This window comes from Callorhinus ursinus, unplaced genomic scaffold (genome assembly GCF_003265705.2).
Source record: "Callorhinus ursinus isolate GAN/ISIS: 27379988/994484 unplaced genomic scaffold, GSC_fseal_2.0 scaffold9, whole genome shotgun sequence".
NCBI classification, from domain to species: Eukaryota; Metazoa; Chordata; class Mammalia; order Carnivora; family Otariidae; genus Callorhinus; species Callorhinus ursinus.
The window spans coordinates 42246176-42270168 of record NW_027397071.1 but is presented as its reverse complement, the minus strand read 5'-3'; the positions used below and the strand labels follow the sequence as shown (position 1 = coordinate 42270168).

The 23993-nt window shown below is 34.8% G+C and overlaps 1 long non-coding RNA gene across 1 annotated transcript in view; it reads left to right on the top strand.

The window, feature by feature from the left end:
• Window positions 1-23993, top strand: part of LOC141373373 (uncharacterized) — a 69155-nt gene that overhangs the window by 858 nt on the left and 44304 nt on the right. Inside the window, exons 3-5 of the long non-coding RNA XR_012379279.1 lie at window positions 30-165; window positions 1495-1700; window positions 14585-14761. This is a non-coding gene — a long non-coding RNA (uncharacterized lncRNA). The remainder of the gene's footprint in view (window positions 1-29; window positions 166-1494; window positions 1701-14584; window positions 14762-23993) is intronic.

Here is a 23993-nt window from a genome sequence, read left to right as displayed (position 1 = left end):
ACTAATTTCCTTCTTAAACTCGTTTCCAGATTCAAGACCCTTTAGCTATTCCGGGCCATTTGCAGATCAATGCGAAAACCCAGGCTGGAGTCAATAGCAGTTACGCCAATCAATCTTGTTCAGTGAGGAGTTTGGGAAGCAGAGCGAGGAAGTGGAGAGAAACAAGTAATTAAAAAATATGCTCACCACCACCACCCTCAACCCCCTTAAGCAGTCTTTGAAGATTTTCTTCGCCTTGACGCCAGTCCTTCCCTTGGAGGAAATAAATAAAGCAAAACCGCACATCCCTAACTCGTTTTCTTTAATGCTAGCGGGATCCTTTGGCAAAGCGCACAGAAGCAATAATCTCTGCAGGTGTCAGCATCCGGCTGCCTCCCCAGACTGAGCTGTTTACGAGGCAGGCAGGGAGTCGTTTTGCTCGGGGCGTCGGTATCGGCGCTCAGGGTGATTTTTATCGTAATGCATAAGAATATATGGGGAAAATGGGGAAAGGCAAGTGTTCCCATCACCTGTGACCACCCAGACTAACTGCTCCAGGAGCCCTTAACTAGCATCACCTCCCCGCTGAACTGACACTCCAGTGCTAGGCAATTAACCGAGACGCTTGCGGCAGGAGTTACCGATGTTATTCGTATTCAAGCTTAACTCTCAAACCCGGCTCAGAAATTGAGAGTGCAATAGTAGTATTCAACCGCATTTTGAGACATCAATAAAATGTTAGTCATTTGCGGATGAATGAAAACATTTTCTTTACCGTCTGGTATGCTAGGGAAATAATTGTCAAATGACAGACTCTTGCTAATATTGATGCCAAATACCTAGATAACACTGTCATCTTGTTAACTGCGTTTTTCTTTCTCGCGTGGTACACTGATGGATAAAGCTTAAAATTATCTAGGGCAAACGGAAGATTAGAAGAATCAGCATGTCACATGCATGGGCAAAACTATGCAGTATTATTTATATTTTCTCTGGAAATGATCTAGATCCCATTGAAGAGAAGCAGAAGGCACAGCTTCCGGCATTGTGACTCAGTTTAGTGCTATTTTATGCAGAGATGGGATGCCAGCGTTTTCTAGTACAAGCTATGAAAAGCATCCTTTTGTAACTGCTGTTTCCCAGAGATCTGACATCTTGTGGGAGGGAGAATTTCTGTGACCAGGGACGGAGCTGTGCAGCAGTTTTAATATGTACAGCAACCCTTCGGGCTTGTAAAAGGAAACTGGAACCACTTCTATTTAAAGGCAAAGAGTTTATTTTCTTTATTTCTAGTTTTTATCTCAACTTACATTCACTGATCACAAAGCACTTAAGTCTCACAAAACCCATCCAAAGGAAGCAATAACTAAACCTAGTTTATAGATGCACAGACTATTGGAAAGATTATTTTCATGTACATCAGGAAGCCCCTATTATTGTGTGTACTTTTGCTGTCCTTCTAAGGAGGAATGTGATTTTAAAAGCGCCTATGACTTTCTTTTCATTCTTTCTAAGGGCATATTTCTGAGAGGATTTTACAAGGTTTCCAGTATTTGCTTTTGCGGCCCTACATTTCTTCCAAGCAGAGACTTAAATTCTGGCAGTCTGGGCTGCTTCTAAGGGAAAATCAGAACAAAAACAAATAACAAAATGCAAGAAAGAAAACCTCCCAGCTCAGCACGTGGTTCCTTAGAAGAATATTTTTAAAGTATCAAGAATAGGTAACAGCATTGTTTGAACTTATTTGATGGGGAGGGTTGGAATGGTTATAGTAGGATGTAGGACACTCTCTGTCAGAGTATGTAAGACCTGACGTTGGAATGAAGTACTACTTCCTTTTGAATCATGTACATTCATTTAATTTAATTTAATTTATTTTCAAAGCTCAACTGCTAATATTCCAAGAAATGTGCAACTAATTTGAGTTCTTTGGAAGGAGAAAGGCAGAGCCTGATATGTGTGATAACTGATTATGTCATTATCTAGATTGGTTTACATCCCTGTTTTTCATGCCCTGAGACCTCAGAGGTGTTGAAAAGGTAAAGTTATAAGCAAGTTTCTTAAGCTTTCATAGTTTAATAAGCTTTATTTTTTACAGTGTAAATGAGATTCATATTAGGAAAAAAATAGAATATAAATTCATATTTGTTTTCTGATGATGAGTGAGTAGACCCAGATATATCTTTCATGATATTACTGTCTAGGCATGAGAAATTTTAGGCAAGACAGGTCCCAAGACCTAATGGAAACTGCTAATGAGAGCACTTTGTAATTCCTGAGAGTTGGTCAGATAGCCCTTATAAACAGGACATATGAATAATAGCTCTCTAACGTGGGCCATAATTGATTCTCCATTTGAATTAAGCTGGTTTAAGTTTGGAACACCTTGCCAACTCACCTATCTAGAGTAATGATTTGCAGGGCACTGTGAGAATTACAAAGCTCAAGAATTTTGTTGGGGGCAGGCAAATATTCCTTTACAGAAAAGTTTCTCAAGCTAGACACTTTTGACATTTTGGGACAGGTAATTTGTTGTGAGGATTGCCCCTGTGCATTGGAAAATGTTTAGCAGCAGCATCCCAGACCTCTACTCATCAAATGTCAATTGTACTGAGAACTAACTTAAATCTTTGTATTCTTTAAATAGTGACAGAATATGCTCTCAGGAAATGGCTATTGAATAAAGGAAAGGAAAAGCAAAGTCATTTCACTGTTGACTATGTAAAAATCATATCTTAATTTATTCACTTACCCATTTTTATCACCTTATCTATTAAATGTAGATGTTAACCAAAGAGATAAAAAGTGGTGTTGAAGAGGGGTACAAGAATACCTAAGCTACTTTCAAAGCTCTTCACACCATTCCTATAGACTGGCCCCAGAAATTTCACCTAAGGACTTAAACCAGAAAGTGAAGTCTTATGATAAATGTGGGTGGAAATTATTTTCAAAGTATTGAGATTGTTGGGGTGCCTGGGTGGCTCAGTCATTAAGCTGAGCCTTCAGCTCAGGTCATGATCCCAGGGTCCTGAAATTGAGCCCCGCATGGGGCTCCATGCTCAGCAGGAAGCCTTCTTCTCCCTCTCCCACTCCCCCTGCTTGTGTTCCCCCACTCGCTGTGTCTCTCTCTGTCAAATAAATAAAATCTTTAAAAAAAAAGTATTGAAATTGTTATCCACTTGTAAGATAATGAGTACAGCTTTAACTATATATCATCATATATTTGTATGGGTTCTGGAAAAAAAAACTAATAAATACCTCTATCATTATTTACTTAAGATTTTTCCTCACCCACTTCCAAAAGAACTTTAGGGACCTCAAGTGCATCTACTTAAATGTCAATTTTAATATTTTGTATTGGACTATCAGGAATGTAAAATCTTACATGTTCAAACTAATATTCAATTTTATTTTGTTATTTCTTTTTATTTCCTAAAAAGTCCCATCTCTGCAGAATATATACAATATATCTTGTATATATATTTTTATAAAGACTTTATTTGGTGGAGGAAGTTTTAGTTTTACAACAAAACTGAGAGGGGTACAGAGATTTCCCTTATACACTCTGCCCCATACACGTAGCCTCCCCCATTATCAGCATCATTTGGCAAGGATGAACCTACATTGACAGATCATAAGGCTTCACTCTTGTACATTATATGGGTTTGGACAGATGTATAACAACATACAGCCACCACTATAATATCATAGAGTATTGTCACTACTCTAAAAATCCTCTGTGCTCTCACCTATTCATCTCTCTCTTGGCCATTCCTAATCTTTCTATTGTCTCCATAGTTTTGCTTTTTCCAGAATGTCATATAGTTGCAACCATACAGTATACTGTCTTTCCAAACTGGCTTCTTTCACACTTAGTAATAAAACATTTAAATTTCCTCTATGTCTTTCTATAAATTGATAGCTCATTTATTTTTAGTGTTAATATCCCATTGTCTAAATGTACCACAGTTTAGTTAGCCAATTCACCTAATTAAGGATACATTGATTGTTTACAAGTTTTGGCAGTTATAAATAAAGCTATTATAAACACCCATATGCAGGTTTTTGTGTGGACATAAATTTTCAACTCCTTCAGGTAAATACCAAGGAGTGGAATTGTTGGATCATATGTAAGAGCATGTTTACTTTTTTAAGAAATCACCAAACTGTCTTCCAAAGGGGCTATACCATTTTTGCATTCCCATCAGCAGTGTATGGGGATTCCTGTTGTTCCACATCTTCACTAGCATTTAGTATTGTCAGTTTTCTAAGAAGAGTGTAGTGGTATGTCATTTTCATTTATATTCCGTGATGACATACGATGTGAAGCATCTTTGCATGTGCTTATTTGCCATTTGCACGTCTTTGATGAAGTGTATATTAAGATCTGTGGCTCATTTTTCAATCAAGTCTGTTTTCTTGTTGAGTTTTTAAGAGTTCTTTGCATATTTTGGATAACAGTCGTCTATCAGATGTGTCCTTTGCAAATATTTTCTCTCACTCTGTGGCTTGTTTTCCAAGTCTCGCAATACTGTCTTTCACTGAGAAGTTTTTAATTTTAATGAAGTCTAGCTTATCAACTGTTTCTCTCATGGACTGTGTTTTGTGTTATATCAGAAAAGGCATCACCATACCCAAGGTCACCTAGATTTTCTTCTAAATTGTCTTCTAGGAATTTTAGAGCTTTGTGTTCTACATTTAAATCTATGATATTTTTTTGATATAATTGCTGTGAGGGGTGTAAGGGTGTAAGGTCTTAAATCTTAAATGACTTAATTTTATTCCTTTATCACTTTTTTCATAATTGGTAGATATTTTGTATATTATATATATATACATATATATATGTAGAAGGGGAGGGTTCTTATTGTAAAGATTTATAAGCCATCTTGACTGCAATTGGTCATTTTTTAATTAGGATGAATTTTTACTACTAATGTAGTTTTCATAACATAAGTATAAAATCATGGCTTTAAAACATGGTCCTAAGCAGAAAGAAAAGAGCTCTTCCCATTTCATTCCATGACCACTTCTAGCAACTATTGGGATTTTTTTATTGCTCTTTAGTAAGCTATGATATTCATAGTGAAGTGAGTCATTGTTTTTCCTTAGATTAGAGAAAACCAGCCAGATTTGAAGTGGAATAACTAAGGAACTATATGAAATACCTTTGAAAATTCATAAAAGCCACCTATGTACATGGTATCTTTTTTTTTCTAATGAACAACATACATTTAAAAACACACTTTCAGAAAAGTACATAAAATATAAAGGTGTATCTTAGTGCAGTATTATTTAAAGTTAACCTCCATTTAATTCTACCCAGATTAAGAAACAGAAATTTGCTAGCACACCAGAGGCCTCCTGGAAGCAACTTTTAATCCCAACCCCCATTTTCTCCCATAAAAGTGAGCACTGTAATTTTTTCATGGTTTTCATTTCTTCATTTTCTTTACATTTTCACTACTCAGTTTTGCATAAAAAACATAAAAACAATAAAAGCAACCAATATAAAATTATTTCATGGTTATCATATCCTCTTTTTTTTTTTTACATTATACCACTAAGTTTAGCATCTGTTCTAAACAATGGCTTGCTTTTCAATGTACTCTTACAAAGTCATATCAATTATACAATATGTAATCATACAGTATATACATTTTGTGTCTGGATTCTTTTGCTGAATATCATATTTTAAAATTTCTTTATGCTGTTGTACAGCTGTTGTCACTTTAGATTTTTGAATCTATGCAGCATTCCATAGTATAAATATATATATTTTATATTTATCCATTACAATCTATTATATTGTTGACAGACATTTATGTTTTACGTTTCTATCTCATACAGGCGATGATATGAACATTCTTACACATCAGTGCTGAAAACTTCCCCCAGCTTGAATAAAGCTGGCCTGCAAGTTTGTGGGAAACATACACACACACACACACACACACACACACACACACACACACACACACACACACACAGATTTATTTTAAGGAATTAGCTCATACAATCATGAAACTGGCAAGTCCAAGATCTGCAGCTAGGGCAGCAAGCTCCAGACCCAGAGAAGATCTGATGTTGCAGCTTGTATCTAAAGATAGTCTAGGGGTGCCTGGGCTGCTTGAGCGTCTGCCTTTGGCTCAGGTCATGATCCCAGGGTTTGGGGATCAAATCCCGCATGGGGCTCCTTGCTCAGCAGGGAGTCAACTTCTCCCTCTGCCTGCCACTCCTCTGCTTGTGCTCTCTCTCTCTCTCTCTCTGACAAATAAATAAAATCTTTAAAAAAAAAAAAAGATAGTCTAGAGGCCGAATGAACTCTTCCCCCAGAGACGTCAGTCAGTTTTATCTTAAGGCCTTCAGCTGATTGAATGAGGCCCACCCACATTACGGAGGGTAATCTGCTTTACTCAAAGTCCATTGATTTAAATGTTAATCTCATCTAAAGAATTCCTTCACAGCAACATCAAGACTATTTTACCAAATATTTGGCTACCATAGTCTAGTCAAGTTGACACATAAAATTAACCATCACAGTGTTTTACTTCCAATGCATTGCAATGCTGATGGGTAGGCTTTCTCATCTCAGTTTAAAGTAAGAGAGTTTATTAAGATACCAAATCTTGACTGCCCCATATTATGTTCTGACAAAATTTCAAGTCAGTGTTATAAATTCTCTTGTTGCTTAAATCAAATACATAGCATTAAGAAGGCTTGTTTTTTTTTCTTAAAATAGATGAAGGATATAGGAGACAATTTTTATTTTGTTGCTGTTGATGATATTGTCTGTTTTAATCATAGATGTTTAAAACTTTGCTGTTTGAAATTATACCAAAACTATAGTAACAGAAAAACAATTTTAACTGGGGCATGTGAGAATGCTGAAGCATCCCTACCTTGAACTAATCAACTCACTTCTGTTAGAGCCAGTGGAATCCTATGAACTGAGGAGAATGTCAAGCATTGTTCAGAAAGACTGTGTTTACGTATATAGGACTCTCTTGCCCAGCAGGTTTACTATGATCAGATTTATTTTTCAGGTGGCCTCGTTATTTTATCAACACCAGTCTCTCAGTCACCTCTAGGATTTGAATCACCACGAATTTGTTCTCCATTGCTATTATTTTATTATTTTGAGATGGTTATATAAGTGGAATCATATGGCATGTATCCTTCTGAAGCTGACTTTTATTCAGAGGAATGCCTCTGAGAACCCATCCAAGTTGTTTCTTGTATCAATAGTTTCTTCCTTTTACTGCAGAGTCGTTGGCAAAGTGGATGTACCACACTTTGTTTAACCATTCAATTATCTTGGGGATATTTTAGTTGTTGCCAGTTTGGGGCTATTACAAATAAAGCTACTATTAAAAATCACTTCTAGATTTTTATGCAGACTTATTTTCATTTCTCTGGAATAAAGACCCAGAGATATGATTGTGGGGTCATATAAATATATGCTTAGTTTTTACAAAGAAACTTGCAACCTAATCACAAAGTGGCTGTTACCATTTTATATTCCAGCAGTCAATGCATGACAGATCCAGTTTCTCCACATCCTCACACATTTTCTTATTGTCACTAGTTTTTATTTTAGCTTTCCTAATTTGTAGTGATATCAAATACAAATATCTCATTCACTGTGATTTTCATTTTGTATTTCATTCATTGTGGTTTTGATTTGCATTTTCCTAATAACTAATAATTTTGGAATTCTTCTCGTATGCTTATTTACTACCCTTGAATCTTCTTCAGTGAAATGCCTCCTCATGTCATTTGCCCATTTTCTTTTACTTTTTTTTAAAGCTTTATTTCTTTATTTCAGAGAAAGAGAGAGTGCACCAATAGGGGAGAGGTAAGGGGAGGGGCAGGGGGAGGGGGGAAGCAGACTTCCCACTGACTGGGGAGCCCGACCAGCTCAATCCTAAGACCCAGAGATCATGACCTGAGCTGAAGTCAGATGCTTAAGTGACTGAGCCACCCAGGCACCCCTCATTGCCCATTTTTCTAATCAAATCACTTATTTTCTTACTAAGTCTGAATGTTTTTCTTAAATATTCTCTAGATATTAATTCTTTTACAGATACGTGATTTGAAAATATTTTCTTTTAGACTATGCTTTTCATTTCATCCTCAAGTTTTTCATGAAGCAAAATTTTCAATTTTAATGAAGTTTAGTTTGTCCATTTTTTTAAATTATTTTATGGATTCCGCTTTCCTTATTATGTCTAAGAACATTCACCAAGCACTAGGTCCTGAAGGTTTTCTACTATGTTTTCTAAAAGTTTCATAGTTTTCCATCTAAATCTATTATTCACTTAGAGTCAAATTTTATACAAGTTATAATGTTTAGGCCAAGATTATTTTCTTTTTTTTTTTTATTTTGCCTATGGATTTCAATTATTCCAGTTCAGTTACACCAATCATTTTTGAAAAGCCTATACTTCCTGCATTGAATTCTTTTGGCACCGTTTTCAAAAGTCAGTTGTGTGGGGCTATTTCTGGTTCTTTATTCTGTTCCATTGATCTATGTGTCTATCCCTTAACCATTTTTGATCATTATAGCTGTAAAAGTCTTCTAATTATAGCTTATAAGAAGGGTTCCTCCCACTTTATTCTTGTTTATCAAAATTGTTTTATTTATTCTACTTCCTTGGCCTCTTGATATACATTTTGGGATAATCTACATTAATTTGTATATCTACAAAAATATTTTTGGTTTTTATTGGACTTTTGTTAAAACTATACATCAATTGGGGAAAATTGACTCCTTTACTATATTGAAAACTTCCAATCCATGAGCAAGACATATCACTCCATTTCCTCAAAACTCCTTTGATTTCTTTCAACAACATTGTATAGTTTCCAACATATAAGGTTTTTTTTTGTTAGATTTATACCTAAATATTTTACTTATATTTTGAACACTTGTAAGTTGCATTGCATATTTAATTTTAGTTTTTAAATATTCATCATTAATGTATAGAAATACAATTAATTTGTATGTTTTGGTCTTGTATCTTATGGTGGAACTCACTTATTCAAGAAGTTAATTTTTCACATTTCTTGGGATTTTCTACATAAATCATTATTTCATCTACAAATAGGAACAATTTTCAGTTTTATTTCTTTCTTTTTTTTTTTTTTAAAGATTTTATTTATTTATTTGACAGAGAGACAGAGAGCACAAGTAGGCAGAGTGGCAGGCAGAGGGAGAGGGAGAAGCAGGCTCCCCGCTGAGCAGGGAGCCGGACATGGGGCTCGATCCCAGGACCCTGGGATCATGACCCGAGCCGAAGGCAGCTGCTTAACCGACTGAGCCACCCAGGCGCCCCCAGTTTTATTTCTTTCTACCATTCTGTATATCTGTTATTTATTTGTTTTTTTGTTTGTTTATGTGTTTATTTTAGCCTATTGTGATAGCTAGGACTTCTAGTAATAGGTTGAATAGCAGTGGGGGATTTGGAGAGCCTTGCTTTGTTTCTGATTTTTTGGATGAAAGCATTCGGTCTCTCACGATTAAGTGTGATACTAGCTGTAAGGTTTTTTTGGTAAGTAATCTTTATCAAGTTGAGAAATTCTTACTGTATTTCTCATTTCCTGAAAGCTTTTTTCACAAATAGTTGCTGAATTTTGTTGAATGCTTTTTTCTGCATCAGTTGATGCCGTGTGATCTTTTTCTTTTGTAGTATGGAGGATTACATTAAGTGATTTTTGAATACTGACCAAGCCATTTTTCTATTGTTCTCTCAAATGTTATTAAATGGATGCCATTGTATCCAATTGTAATTTATTTTATTTGTCTATTTCTCCATTTAGTTCTATCAGTTTTTGGTTCACACTTTTTACAGTTCTGTTGTATGATGCATGCACATTTGCGATTGCTTTATTTTCATAATGGATAGCCACTTTTCTCCTTAAATAATGTTCGTCTCTACCTCTCTGTCCCTAGTGATTTTCTTTACTCTGAACTGTAACTGTACTTTGATGTGAATGGAGCCCCTTCTCTTTTCATTTGATTCATGTTTGCATGGCATATCTTTCCCTATTTAACTTTCAACCTACCTATATTATTACATGTAAAGTGAGTTTCTTACACACAGTATATAGCTGGGTCATTTTTTTCTTAACCCACTCTCAATCTACATCGTTTAATTGATGTATTTAGGTCATTTATATTTAATTTACTAATTTATAAACCAGGATAAATTCTACTATTTTATTATTTTTGATTTTGGTTGTTCCCTTTGTTTTTTGTTTCTGTTTTCTTTTCTCCTGCCTTACAGAGGGTTCAAACTTTTTAGAACTGCATTTTGATTTATGATAGCATTTTTCAGTGTATCTCTTTGTATATATAGACTTTTTAGTTGTTGTTTTAGGTATTACATTATATATATCAAACTTGTCATAGTCTACTAGTTTCAAAATCTTACCTTTACAAATTAAGTGTAGAAACCTTACATCCCTTTAAATCTGTTTAGCTTCTCCATTTATAGTATAATTGGCTTAAGTATTTCTTTTACATACATTGAGAACATCAGATGATATTTTAAGTTTTGCTTCAACCATTAAAATAATTTAGAAAACTCAAGATGAAAAGGAAAGTTGGTTATGTTTACTCATATATTTGCTGTTTCTGTTGTTCCTTGTTCTTTCCTGATATCTTAGTTTTTCTTCTTCTGAGAATGTCTTGATTTTTCCTCTATTCCTAAAGTATATTTCTGCTGAGTATAGAATTGAGTTGACAGTTCTTTGCTTTTAGCACTTGAAAAATGTGGCCACTTCTTTCTGGACTTCATGGTTTCTAATAAGATATCTGTTTTCGTTCAAATTGTTTTTCTTCTATAAGTAAAGTGTTATTTCTTGTGTGCTATTTTCAAAAATAATATTTTTGTTTTAGTTTTCAGAAGTTTAACTATGACTTCTCTTGTATGAAATTCTGGGTTCAACCTGTTTGGGATTTGCTGAGCCTATCTCATGCCAAATTTGAGACATTATCAATCATAATTTCTTCAAATACTTTTTCAGTACCACTCTCTTTATCTTTTGTTTCCAAGTCTCCAATGACATAAGTATTAGATCTTCTGTTATAGTCCCACAAGTTCCTGAGGATCTGTTTTTGTTCTTGTTTTTGTTATTCCTATTTTCTCTCAGTTGTTCAAACTAGGTAATAACTATTCTGTCTTTGAGTTTGCTAATTCTTGACTCTGTCCTCTCTACTGTTGAACCTATTCACTGAGTTTTTAATTACTCTATTTTTCTGTTCTAAAATGTCATTTTAGTTTTTCTTTGTATTTTTTATTTCTTTGCTGAAACATTTTTGTTGAAAATTTTAAAAAAAATTTGTTTCCACCATGCTTTTCCTTGTTAGTAGCAGTATTTTTATGATCGCTCCTTTAAAATTCTTTTCAGATCATTCTAACATCTGTGTCATCTTGATGTTGACATCTGTTGATTTATTTTTCTCATTCAAGTTGAAATTTTTGTGTTTCATGGTATGATAAATGATTTTTTATTGAAAATTGATTACTTGGTTATTTCTTATGAGACTGGAAATTATTTAAACCCTCTATTTTAGTAGTCTTCCTCTGACACACTTCTGCTGGGGAAGGAGGGTACCACCTCTTTATGCCAGATGAGGGTAGAAGTCTCTGTTCCCACCCAGGGAAGAGAGGGGAGGGGTTCCATGTTATTAGTGGACTGGTACAGAAAATCAGGTTTCCACTAGGGTCTCTACTACACGGGCTGGGAGGGGAACTACACCTTGATACTGCTCTCCTCATGGCCTCCACTGACACCATAGTGGGGGAGTGGCCTTACTTATGAGTGACAGTGAAATTTTTGACTCTCCACTAGGTCTCCTCTGACACCATCATAGCAGGAATGGACGAGGTGTGTCATTACTGCCTGGTGGGGAAGAAAATCCCGCCCACTCAACTCAACCATTTTTATTTTATTTTATTTATTTTATTTTATTTTATTTTATTTTATTTTATTTTATTTTATTTTATTTTATTTATGTATTTGTTTATGTATGTATTTATATATGTATCTATCTATCTAGTTAATGAAATATAGTTTACACACAATGTTACATTAGGTCTGGGTATACAACATGCTGATTCCATAGCTCTAAACATTATGCTGTACTCACCACAGGTGTAGATGCCATCAGTCAACTCAACCTTTTTTAATATCACCCGTCCTCTCCTCTCAACTCCCAACCATTTACCTCAACCTACCCTTGTAGGAAAGGAAATTTGGTAAGTTTTGTTGCAGCCTGGGAGACTAGTCTATTCTCCTCATAGAACTTTACTGGTGAAGGTGATGTGGGGATTCAGTTTTTTCAGTGGTATTTGGCAGGACTAGAGCAATTATTGTCTAAAAGCTTGCTTCTTGCTAGGCTGCCCCTTTTCTGGTACTTTGGCTAGAGAAAGCAGGCTTTTTCTGGCAGGGTTTTGTTTGTTTTTTGTTTTGTTTTGTTTTGTTTTATTTGTCTATGCCTATTGGCATTTCTGAGTTGCCATCTTCTCTATCACCCAGTCCGGCTTAATTCATTAGGGAAAAGGAAAACCCAGGGAATGCAGAGCCATGTTGTTCCTCAGATCCTTAGTTTCCTAGCCAGTTAGTCTACTTTTCCCTACTTTTAAGAGTCATCTTATGCGTGTTTTACATATGTCAAGTTTTTAATGTAGTGGAAAGAATGGGGTAAAGCACATCTAATCCATCTTTCCTAACACATAGGTGCCTTAATTATTTTCCTTATAAATTTATTTTTTCTGGTTAGCTCAACCTAGGTTTTCATATCTTCTATCTCAGAATGTTGCTTGAACTGGGGTTATTCCTTACCACCATAGAATATAATGTCAGTAATGTTTACAAGGGAAACATAAAAATCTAAGGAAGAAAAATTTAGTGTTTAATGAACTTTCTAAATTACAGAACTTCTCTGACCCAGTAAATATTTCAGAACACCCAGCCTGTATTTATATGATACCACTGAAATGGCTATGTCTCTATCAATCTTTACTTTTGCAATTCTGTAACTATTGTTGATTGTCTAAGTCAATCAGAAAAACTTGATTGCGATATAAATAAATATAAAGATGGCTATATACAGTGGAAAGACCTCATGGCTATAAATGAAGAAAAGGTCAAAATTTTTATGAGTGTAGCTGATTTTAATCAGTATTTTTAAGTTAATTGATAATTATAACTGGAATGAAAACTGAAGTAGAGGACAGAAGACCTCAATTCTTACCAAGTTTTAGCTACCTAGTGTAAAGGATCAGAGACAAATCTTTTTCGTTGGACTCTATTCCAACTCTTGCCAGCCAGCCGGGTTGGAATAACATGTAATCTTTAAGGTTATTTTCAGAATAATTGGACGGACTAAGTATGTTTACTGAATGAATAGTGTGGATTAATGCTACCTGATTACAGGTCATCTCAGTCCTTCTTGGGCCCTCAGTATTTACTCTCCATCTCTCGATACTTTTGGATATGCTGACTGGATGTGAGCTGTCTGCACAATTGATTTCTGTTTTGTTATTATTATTATTATTATTATTCAAATATCATAGTTTAAAAATACATCATTCAATATAAGAAACATACAAACTCTCACTTTTTCCTTGGAGTTTAAGGGAAGTATTTATTTGGACTATAAAATGGAGATTTGTATGCATGGATATGTTATGAGTAATGAACAAAGAGTCAAAGTTGGATTTACAGGATTAAAAGAACTAAAATATCTCTAGACTACAATTTTGGTAGGAGAGTAAATGCTTTACTTTTATCTTGGTACACATCCTTTCCTGGCATGTGCGTGCAAATGCATGTGCACAAACACACTTTATTAATAATGCAAGATATTTAAGGGACTGGTATTTGTTTAAAGAATATATTATGAAACTCATGAAAATAGTTTTTTTAATTGAGAAACGTCTGCAGTCTAAAGGATATCTTCCCAACCTCCACAATCTCTACATGAGGCATGTAAATGATCAGGTCTTAGAACAAATAAAATTATGCTCTATTTCCGTAATTATAATCTAGGGGCTACACTTACACTTATCTGCCAGTTTTAATTGGATTTATAAGGTAAGATTTATTTGTGATAATTCATGGATGATCTAATTGTCCATATTCCAAAAAGCAGATCCAGATGCTATTAGGAACTCTTAATAATATTTAGTCCTGATTCTCTGAGAAAGGAGAGAAGGATTGTGGCCAGACGGTAGCAAAATTTCTTGTAGTCTGATTAGCTCATTTTTCCAAACGCTTTTTCTCTTGGCCATATCACCATTCAGAATCCAATTTTGGCATTCCCAAATGACTCATTTATCTGGATTATTTATATATAATGAGTGTGTTATTTTGTGGTGCAGGATCACATGGCTTTTGGAGACCGAAACCAACTTTATTTCATTATGACTGATTTCCTAATGTTCCACACAATTTTCACTGCAGAATGGAGGCAGCAGCATGGAAGTGATGATGAATTAGTATTTATTATAATTATTTCTCAGATAATTGCTATTTATATTTATTATGACTCCACCTCACAAATGCATTTATTTCAAAAACATTTTTGTTCTAGATGACGAGTGATTTCTCCAAATTATCTTATAACCTGAGACACCATTGTCACTATCAAGTTTAACAAGAAAAACAGGTGCCAAGACAAGACGATTTAAGACAAAATAGATGTAATGTATGAAAAAAACAATACAAAACCCACTACAAACATTCGTTGAAAACTTGTATGTCAAATGTGGTAAGTTTTTTTTTAATTAACTATTTTTATAGATTATTATTTGGTATACTTGTATATTATCTATTTTTTACTTTGGTAAACTGCATAATAAAAACACAAGTTACATATTTGTTTAAAAATATTTGTTAATCATAGCTGTAAGATAAAGCATTAAGTTATAAAGCAATTTAATCAACAAAATTTTTTTGTTTCAACATAATTCTGAAACCTATTTCTCTTTTCTCTGTATTTTAAGTATCATAAATTTGTCGTTATTGCATTTTTCATCAAAGAACTTTACCATATCTCAAAATTAATGTTCTAAATTTAAATACTGTTAAAAATTATTTTTAGTGAGCCTATATTAAGCTTTAATTTTTTAAAGGAATAAATACTAAACAAAATTTTGTCTATTGTTTGCCATGTAACAGTAAAAAGTAATTGAAAATGCTTCATTTCTGTTCAACAGAAAATGATAACTCTCTATTACCTTAATAACTAGTTTCCAACATTCCTTTTTGCTCACCCAAAACTAATCATTCAGATAAGTGTTTTTTTTTTAATTATTGTGTCACAGACAGTCTACAGAATGAGAGAAAATTTTTGCAAACTGTATATTGGATAAGGGATTAATATTCAAAATATATAAAGATCTCAGTCAACTCAATAACAACAATAGCAACAACAAAAACCACAAACAATCTAATTAAAACGGGGGCGGGGGCAGAAGACATTTCTCCAAAGAGAACAACAAAATGGCCAACAGACACATGAACAAATGCTTAACATCACTAATTATCAGGGAAATACAAATCAAAACCACAATGATATATCACCTCATACCTGTTAGAATGCCTGTCATCAAGCCAAGAAACAACAGGTGCTGGAGAAGATGTGGTATAAAAGGGATCCCTTATATATTGTTGGTATGGATGTAAATTGGAACCACTATGGAAAACAATATGGAGGTTCCTAAAAAATTAAAAATAAATCTACCATAAAATCTAGTAATTCCACTTCTGGGTATATACCCAAAGGAAATAAAAACATAATTTTGACAAGATATTTACATTCCCATGTTTATCACAACATTATTCATAATAGGCAAGTAATGGAAACAATCCAAATGCCCATCAATGGATGAATAGATAAAAAAGATGTGGTACATATACATGATGGAATATTATTCAGCCATGGGAAAGGAAGCTACCCTTCCATTTGGCTCAGATTTTTCCACTTGTAAGATGAACATATTTTTGGGATGCCTGGGTGGCTCAGTCAGTTAAGCGTCTGCCTTCACCTCAGGTCATGATCCCAGGGTCCTGGGAGCGAGCACTGCATCGGGCTCCCTGCTCAGCTGGGAGTCTGCTTCTCCCTCTGCCTCCCTCTCTGCTTGTGTGCTCTCTCTCTCTCTCAATCTCTCTCAATAAATAAATAAAAACTTTAAAAAAGAGATGGACATATTTTCACTTCCAGAGTAGGAGCCCCAGACATGCAAAGAGGAGCTGAATATAAACAATCACTGCCTATGAGAATGACTCTTGATAAACCAATTTCCCACTCCAGTTTCTCTTCAGTCTAACTTGGGGGCTGTCCCAGTTTTGACTTTGATCTACAGAGTCCAGTAGATCTCTTTATGGGAGGTTAGGGCAATGGCGACACCCTTCCCTATGTAGAGCAAAGTTCTACCTCAGAACATAATATGTACACCATTAACTCATTCAGAAATTAAAGGAATCTTTATATATACAGATCCATCATTTTTAGAAAGGGAAATTACAAATATTTTCATCTATCCATCATCATCATCTGGATATCAGTGTTATGTGCTTTTCCCTGAGCTTTATTCTGAGCAAGCAGTCCAAGAGACAACACAAAATGCCTTTATGATCCAGCTTTGGAAGTCATTCATCATAATTTTGTCATATACAAATGGTTGTACCATCTTATCTGTGATTCAATGGGGGAGGGCCCCTCTTGAATACCTGGAGGCAAGATCACTCTGAGACCCATCTTAGAGGCTAGCAGCCAAATATGTTTACTTGAGTTTATAAAGCTTAATGTTTTATATTTTTTAATATTTAAAAATATTTTAATTTATCCAGGTTTGCAAGTCATTAATATATTTCTAAATGTTAGGTTTAATTCCAGAATGATATTCCATTGTGTAGCTATGTGTAATTATATAGCTATAATTTATTTAACACATTTATTATTGGAACATTTAGGTCATTTTATTTTTTGCCATTTTAAAACAACCAGTGAGCAAATTCAGTGCTAGATCTTTACATAGAAATAAAATAATACGGATCCTTAAAATACATTACTAGAATTAAACTCTCTGGATCCAATGGCACAAGCCAAAAGGATAAGCTTTGAATATATTGGAAAATTGTTCTCCAAAAAAATTATTTCAATTTAATTTTTTATTAGCAAAGGATTGTGAGTTGTCTATTTTTTTCTGATTTGATAATAAATTGTATTAGTTGTACTTTCATTAATATTTCTTTATTACTAATTTTGCTGAAATTTATTCATAAATTCATTGCTGATTCATATTTTGGAGATTGCACATACATACATACATATGTAGATATACAGACATATATACATACATAGATTTATAAAATTAATGTTTTGCTTTTTAAAAATTATTTCTTAGAGTGTATTACATTTAAAAATTATAAATCAGGGCGTCTGGGTGGCTCAGTTAGTTAAGCGACTGCCTTCGGCTCAGGTCATGATCCTGGAGTCCCGGGATCGAGTCCCGCATCGGGCTCCCTGCTCGGCAGGAGGTCTGCCTCACCCTCTGACCCAACTCTCTCTCTCTCTCTCTCATTCTCTCAAATAAATAAATAAAATAAAATAAAAAAACAAAAAACTATAAATCATATTTTTAAATAGGCTTTATTGTTAGAAGATTTTTAGATAAACAGAAAAATTGAGAAGATAATACAATTTCTCTTATATTAACAACTTACATTAGTATGATATATTTGTTATAATTAATGAACAATGAATAATTAATGAACAATTATTGATGCATTATCGTTAAAGTCCACACTTTGTTCAAATTTCCTTAGATTTTACCTAATGTCTTTTTTTTGTTTCAGGATGCCATCTAGGATATTACCTTATTTTAGTTGTCACATATCCTAAGGTTCTTCTTGTCTGTGAAAGTTTTTCAGATTTCCTTTGTTTTAGATGACCTGGCCAGTTTTAAGAAGTACTGATCCAGGTATCTTGTAGAATGTTCTTCTATTGGAATTTGTCTGATGGCTTTTTTATGAATAGACTAAGGTTATAAGTTTTTAAGAAAAGGACTTCAGAGGCAAAGTACCATTTCAATCACACCTTGTCAAGGGCACATACTATTAAAATGATTTATCACAGTTGATGATGACCTTGATCACTGGGCAAAAGGTATTTGTCAGGATTCTCCACTATAGTTTCAGTGTCTCTTCTCTCTCTCTCTCAACCCATATGTAAAAAATGAGGACTTATGCTCCCATAGAATATCTACATAAAATGTTTATAATTCTGAATCAGAGATTTGATTTGTCTCAAATATTACTTTATTTTATTGCTCAAATTGTTTGAGCTTTGGTAATTGAGAGCTCTTTCATCAGATTCTTTGACATACCCCTATCAATCGAGGTTTTTGTTTTCATATTTTCTGAGAAAGTCTTTACATTTTGGCACTACTAGATGCCCTAGACAAACAGGTTCATCTTGTGTATTTCTTGCATCAGTCCTGGAAGCAGGAATTCTCTATGAAAACTGTGTGTGTGTGTGTGTGTGTGTGTGTGTGTGTGTGTGTGTGTGTGTAACTGGAGAATGATATAAGAAACCAATATATGATTACGGTTACCAGGTATGCTCACTTCTACCAGGGTATCATTGCTTCTAACCCATGTCAGCTGATATAGCAAAGACATACATGTGTTTATGCTAACCTGTGTATATCCACACATGTATAAATATTTCTATATGTATTTGTCTCTATATTAAGCAAAACATGAGTTCATATTGATATCTCCATGAAGTCTACTTCATTAGCATATGAGTCATTCTAAACTTTTCCTCTTAGTTTTCTGGAAATTCCCACTCCAAAAAGTGAGAAACTTCACTCCCACTTTCTGCCATCTAGTTATCTAATTGTTCAATTTCCATTTACATGTATAGTAGTATCAGAATTGTTAGCCTATTCCTCCATGGGAAACTACTTTATTAACTAGAACACAGGGCTTATGTGTAGTTCTCTTGACTTCAGTCTTATAATTCTACTCATTTTCAAAATTACTTAAAAAGTCAGCACCTTTTCTTTCCACCCCCTTTGGTGACATTGTTTCATACATTTGAGGTAGTAAGTTCTTTTGTCACTATCTGCTTTCCATCCTGGAAACTCTCCATGTCTTAAGGAGAGATTTTAAATTTTTTCATTCATAACTTTCACTTTCTGGGCTATAAAGTTCTATAGATTTTGACCAATGCATGGTACTGTGTACCCACCTATATAGTATCATTAAAAAATAGTTTTAGTGCCCTAAAAATTCCCTTGTTTCACCTATTCTATCAACTCCCAAACCCCTGACAACCACTGATCTCTCTACTATCTATAGTTTTCCTATTTCCAGAATAATATTTTATTGGAATCATACAGTATATAGCCTTCTCAGACTGCTTCTTTCACATAGCAATGCAATTTGAAGGCTCATACATGTCTTATAGTGGCTTAATAGCTAATTTATTTTTGTCACTGAATAATATGTCATTATATGGATGCATCACAGTTAATCCATTCATCTGTTGAAGGACATCTTGATTGCTTCTAAGTGATTTTGAATGAAGGTGTTACAAACTTTTATGTGCAGGTTTTTATGTGGACATAGTTTTTTTGATAAATACCCAGAAGCACAATTGCTGAACTGCCAAACATTTCCTTAAGCTGGTGTACCATTTTGCATTTCCATCAGCAATGAATTAAGTTCCTGCGGCTCTACATCCTTGCCAGCATATGGTATTGTTAAATTCTTTGGATTCTAGCCATTCTAATAGGTGTGAAGTGGTATCTCACTGTTGTTTAAATTTCTAATCCCCTAATTACAAATAATGTTGAGCATGTTTTCATATGCTTACTTGTCATCTATTTATCTTTTTTTAGTGAAGTGTTTGTTCAGATCATTTTGTCCATACTGAATTGGGTTGTTTGCTTTTTTATTGTTGAATGTTAAGTAATTTTTATTATATTTGTATACAACTCTTTTATCATACGTGTGGTTTGTAAACAATTTCACCCAGTTTGTAGCATGTATTTTCATTCACTTTACAACATATTTTGCAGAGCAGAAAAATTTTAACTTAATGAAGTCTAACTTTAATTTTTTCTTTCATGGGTCATACTTTTGGTGTTGTGTCTTAAAACCTATCACCAAACCCATGCTTTGCTAGATTTTCTATGTTATATTCTGCATTTTTATAGTTTTCCAGTTTATATTTAGTCTATGATCCATTTTGAGTTCATTTTTGTGACAGACATAAGGTTTATGTCTAGTTTTGTTCTTTATATGTACATAAATACATAAATATTCATGTATTTATTGTGTCCTCTCCAGCATATCAAGGATTGTAAAGCCTGAAGGGAAATGTTGGCTATATATTACTTTCTTCAATGATTAAAAACATTTTAAAATCTTTTTTGCCAGAATTGCTGTCCATTAGCCACATATGGTTATTGAACACTTAAAATGTGGCTAGAGCAACTGATGAACAATATTTTTACTTTTATATAATTTTACCTAAATTTCAAATTTAAGTAACTACAAATAGGTCATAGCTACATATTGGACAGCAGAGAAAAGAGATTAATCAGGGGTGCTGTAATCTTTTTTTTTTTTTTTTGAGAGAGAGAGCCCAAGCAAGAAGGGAAGGGCAGAGGGAGCGGGAGGGAGAGGGAGAGAAAGAATCTTAAGCAAGCTTGACACGGGGCTCCATCCCATGACCCTGAGATCATGACCTGAGCTGAAATCAAGAGTCAGATGCTTACCAACTGAGCCACCCAAGTGCCCCTGTTGTAATCCTTTTGATTAAAATATTTCATTTTCAAAATAGTCATTTACCCAGGCTTTCTCTAATTACCTACCTAATTTTGAGGTATATTTTACATATAGCAAGTACACAAATCTAATGTGTACAACTGAATAAATGTTTACATATGTCAAAACCTATTTAACTGCCACCCAGATCAAGATTTAGAATACTTCCATCATTTTAGAACATTTCCTTGTGCCTTTTCCAGTAGTAACCCCTTTGAAGAGTAATCATTATTCTGACATCTATCATCATAAATTAGTTTGGCTTGTTTTGAAGTAATATAAATAAAGCAATGATTTGTATTATTTTGTATCTAATTTCTCTCTCTCACTGTGGTTAAGATGCAGCTATTCCATGTGTATTAGTAAGGTGGTGTTTTCCATTGCTGGATTTTATGACTATTCCACACTTTTTTTTTTTCCCATTCTAGGGATAGAGACATTGGAATGCATTCAGTATTAGGCTATCATAAATAAATCTGTGATTATATTCTTCTACATGTTTCTACATGTTCTTCTACATATGTGTGTATGTATATATATAAACATTACTTTAATGTTAGAAGAGCTATAGGAGAGTGTTCAAAAGTGTTTGTACTAGTGTACATTCCTATCAGCAATATGAGAGATTATATTTTAGATATTGAGTAATTGAGTCATAGAAAATTACATAACTTGAGCAATGACATAGCTAATAAATGTCAGAGCAGGAATGCAAATGAGGAAATGTAGAATTATAGACTGCCTTCTTGACCACTAAATTATTCCATAAAGAACAAAGATATAAGGAAATAAAAACATACCAAATGGACAAAAAAAGAAACAGAGAACCTGAGTTATCCTAATAACAATAAAAAATTGAAACACTATTCCAGGGAAGATGGTAGAGTAGGAGGATTCTAAGCTCACCTTGTCCTGTGGTTACAGCTAGATAATACACAAATCAATGTAAATAACCCAGAAAATGACCTGAAGACTGGCAGAACAGACTCTCCACAGCTAAATATAGAGAAGAGGCCACATCAAAGAGGGTACAAAGGGCAGAAAAATGGTCAGGAGTTAGGGGGACCCACAGAACTGTCTGAGGGAGAGAGGGATGTGGTAGGTGTGGCAATTGGAGAGGAGCAGACTCAACACCAGTTACCCCAAGCACAAGGGATTCACACAGAGAAGACAAATACCTATAACATTTGGCTTTGAAAGCCAGAGAAGCCTAGCTTCATAATTCTTATAATCAGTGGGGCTTAACACCTGGAAATTTAAAAATCAGTAGGCTAGACCTTGGGAGAAGGTCATGGGCAACTGAGACCTGCCCTTAAAGAGACAGCTCAACAAACAACCCTGCAGAGATACATCATAGAAGCAACAGTTTGAAAAATGCCTGTGGTTTATGGGAAGATTTACTTATAAATCTCAGACCATGAGCTGGAAGGGCAGAGATCTTTGGGAGACTTCAAGAACAAAAGAGGTGGTAGGCACGACTTCCCTCCCTCATCCCCCAGCCTACAAATACACACACCCTGTGGGTACCAGTGCCGTGCTAACACTCTCCACCTTCTTTTCTAAAAGCACACTCCACCCGCACTGGCTTCTGCAGATCCAACCCCTCTAACCCAGCCAGGTTCAGCTGGAGGTTTCCCACGTAGCTGCATGTCCCCTCCTACAGCAGATCCTCACAGAACTTGCTAGCATTATGTGCCCCACCCCTGCATTCTGCAGACCTGCCCCTTCCAATACACCCCTGTCTGGAGACCATCCAAAAGAGTAGCAAAAGCCTGGCAGTGTACAAATTGCCTTGACAGAGGCCAGCACCACTCCAAAGTGACTCCTACCTGGTGAAAGGGGAAGAAACACACACACCAGTCCAACTGTAGCCCCAGTGGTGGCCTGGAGGCAGACATTGAGTCTGAGTTCAGGCCCCATCTACCAATAAAAGCTTCTCAGAAAAAAAAACACAGGGAAAGCACCCGCAGTTTGATACTACTGTATCCCTGGCAAACTCTGGGTCTGACTGAAGCCCAAGGCAGCCAAAGACTACCCCACTAACAACACAGGGCCCAAACCCTGCCACAACAGGCAGAGAGAACCATTGCAGATGACTGGACTGAAGGCAAAAGTGGCTCAGCTACAACAGTAAGGCTCATGCAACACACACAGGAAACATACATGAAGCATCAGGTTCTGGTGAACAGAGGCACTTCAGGGTACTATAGATCCTCTTCTTCATATGGCCACTACTTTCAAGAGCAGGAGACAGAGCTGACTTTCCTAACACATAGAGACAGACACAGAGAGACAAAATGAGGAGACAGAGGAATATGTCCCGAATGAAGGAACCAGAACAAAATCACAGCAAGAGAGCTAAATGAAACAGATATGAGTTATAAGTAACATGCCTCATAGAGAATTTAAAGTAATGGTCATAAAGATATTCAGTGGACTTGAGAAACAAGTGGAAGACCTCAGTGAGACCCTCAACAAAGAGATAGAAAACATAAAAAAGAATTAGAGATGAATAACCCAATATCTGAATTTTAAAATACACCAATGGAATATTGCTCATAAAAATAATTAAAACTTGTCATTTGCAACAATGTGGATAAAATTAGAGTATTATGCTAAGTGAAATAAGTCAGAAAAAGAGAAATACCATAAGATTTCACTCCTATGTGGAATTTAAGAAACAAAACAGATGAACATAGGGGGGAAGAAAGAGAGAGAGGCAAACCATAAAACAGACTCCTAACTATAGAGAACAACCTGATGGTTACCAGAGGGAAGGTGGTTGGGGGAATGGGTGAAATAGGTGATGGGTATTAAGAAGGTTGTGATGAGCACTGGGTGTTGTATGTGAGTGATAAATCACTAAATTCTATACTGAAATTAATATTACGTTGTATGTTAACTAACTGGAATTTAAATAAAACTTGAAACAAAAAAACACAAAATAAAATAAAATACACTAGGTGGAATAAATAGACTAGAGGAAGCAGAAAATGAATCAGCAATCTAGAGGACAGAGTAATGGAAAGCCATCAGGCTGAAGAGGAGAGAAAAAAATAATAAAAATGAAAATAGAGTAAGGGAACTCAGCGACAACATCAAGTATAATAAAATTTGCATTATAGGTATCCCAGAAGAAGAGAGAGAAAAAGGGGCAG